Genomic DNA, 2825 nt, shown 5'->3' with positions numbered 1-2825 from the left:
AAAAAAAAAAAAAAAAAGAAAGAAAGAAAGAAAGAAATGGGAATTCAGGTCACTTGTTGCTTTTAATATATGTTAAATCTTCACAACAACTTTGTAGGTTTTTTTTTCAATTTTTTATTTTCAGATAAACAAATCAAAGGTCACTGTAGGGATTCCATTTAAGGCCTGTTTGACCTCAGTAGTATATTTTTCTGTCTGACTGTGCTGCACAAATAAAAACTCAAATATCAACATAATCTTTAAATTGTTTATGTGGTGCTGGGGAAATGACCCCATAGATAATGTGCAAGCAGGAGGGACAGAGTTCATATTCTCAGCATCCATGTAGGGGCCAGGCAGGGGTAATCTCAGTTCTTAGAAGGCGGAGTTAGAGGACTCCTAGGGCAAGCTAGCTAGCTGGAACAGCCAGATCAGTGAACTCTGGGTTCTGCAAAAGAACCTGTCTCAGTAAATGAAATGGAGAGTGATTAAGAAAGACACCTGATCACTGGGGAGGCAGAGGCAGGCGGATTTCTGAGTTCGAGGCCAGCCTGGTCTACAAAGTGAGTTCCAGGACAGCCAGTGCTATACAGAGAAACCCTGTCTCGAAAAAAAGAAAGAAAGAAAGAAAGAAAGAAAGAAAGAAAGAAAGAAAGAAAGAAAGAAAGAAAGACACCTGATGTCATCCTCTGACCTACACACGCGCACAATTTATCTTGTCACATTTCTTATTTTACTTGTAATTTAAGTACATTTTGGAAAGTATCTCATAATTTGTATTTTTAACATATCAAACAAATCTACATATTTTAAGTTGTGTGTGTTTTAAATAATAGTTGCTAACTCCACTAAACTCAAGTATACCAATATTTTATTTTATTTTTACGTAAGTCATTGTTACTATTTTGGCTTCAGTTACTGTATGCCATCTACTGTCTTCTCGGCCAGAAATAGGAAACCATGGTCTTCCTTTTGAGACTTAATTAAGGGAAAGGCTGTTTCTCCTTTTTTTTTTTTTTTTTTTTTGGTTTTTCGAGACAGGGTTTCTCTGTATAGCCCTGGCTGTCCTGTGTGTGTGTGTGTGTGTGTGTGTGTGTGTATCTTCTTTTATATCTGAAAACCGAAAATTTTGTAGCGAGAAGCTATTTCTAACATTAAAGATTGTTATGTTGATCCAAGTGAGCCACATTATACTTAAATAAGACTTGCTCCTTCATGTCCTTATGGAGAACCAGAACCTCAAAACCATTGCCACGTTGTTTAGATATCTGTGCAACCAGTAAGACTTGCTCTAACTGTGTAGGGTATAAATACAGTAATTAAAAAAAAAAACGTATCCATTCAGTCCTTTGTAAATAATTTTCTTTTATTCACAATAACTAGCACATATCAAAGTCTGGGTTCCCTGCCTAAATAGTTTGAGTTCAGTCCAAAGCAAGGCACTTACATTTTCCAAATAACAGGGAAAGAAGTAGAGGGGGAGGAAGGGAAGAAAGGAAGGAGACAGGGCAGGAAGAGAATAACTTTTCATCTCTGAGAAGAAAAGAGATTAAAAAATAATTTCAGAGCAGGTGGTGGCAGTGTATGCCTTTAATCCCAGCATGCTGGAGGCAGAGGCAGGCAAATAAATCTGTAGACCAACCTGGTCTACAGAGTGAGTTCTAGGATGGCCAGGGCTACCCAGAGAAACCCTGTCTCAAAGAACAAAAACAAACAAACAATAATTTCAGTTCTTGGCCTTGAAACTCCTGTACCATGAGGAGTGAATCGAGGTGAGAAGAGAATGCAGAGGCTGGAGTGTGTGATATCAAACAGACAGTGGTCCACATGGATTAGCCTGTACAGGCATAGACACCAGGGATGCTGGAGGCTAGGATGCTGGTACAATCTGCTGGACTGTGTGCCTCTGCTGGGAATATGTTTCCCTGCATCTGGAGCTTCACCATTGGTTGCCAGGAGCACCTCTGTGAGAATGCTGTGCTTTCATCACAGGCAGACCCACTCGACCCCGGCTCTGGGCCTGTGGCATTCTGCACGGTTCTTACCTGTTCATTCTTACAAGTCCTCAGTTGTGGCCAAGTGTAACTTGTATACATTACAGCTGTCTCAGCTGAAGAGTAAAAGTAATAAAAAATCATTTCAGAAAAATCTTATAGACTATTTTCTAGTAAACATATATTTTGTAGCTAATAATAAATAATACTCTTGGCCAGGGGGAAATGAATAATAATTTTCTATGAAAGCAAAAATGTGGCAGGAGGGCTATGTATTTTGTAGGTTATTGTCTTAGTCTCTTTTTGGTTGTCCTAGAATAATATCTGAGACTGGATGACTTGGCATTTTAGCTTCATTTCCTCTTTCTGTGATAACAGACCCTCATAAAAGCAAGATAAAGAAGATAGGTTGTATTTGGCTCACAATTTCATGTTGTAACTTATTACTGTGGGAAAGTCAAGGCAGCAGGGACTTGAAGCAGCTAGTCATGTCCACAGTTAAGAGCAGAGAGAGAATAAATGCAGTCATGTTTATACTCAGTTACTTTCTTTACTCTGACACAGTGCAGGGTCCCCTGCCTAGGGAATGGTACTACCCAAAGTTGGCATGTCTTACCACTTCAGTTAGCTTAATCAAGACAACCTAGGCATTGGAAAGCAGAGGCAGGATCTACATAGAGAATTCCAGGTCAGCCAAGGCAACATAGCAAGATCCTGTGTAAAAAGAAAAAAATAAGAGGAAGAGGAGGAAGGAAGAAGAAAGGAGGAGGAGAAGGGGAAGGGGAAGGAGGGGAGGAAGGGAAAGAGGAAAAGGAAGAAGGAGAGGAGGAGGAGGAAGAAGAGGAGGAGGAA

Source organism: Mus caroli, chromosome 13, assembly GCF_900094665.2.
Source record: "Mus caroli chromosome 13, CAROLI_EIJ_v1.1, whole genome shotgun sequence".
NCBI classification, from domain to species: domain Eukaryota; kingdom Metazoa; phylum Chordata; class Mammalia; order Rodentia; family Muridae; genus Mus; species Mus caroli.
Note: the sequence above shows the minus strand (reverse complement) of the source record.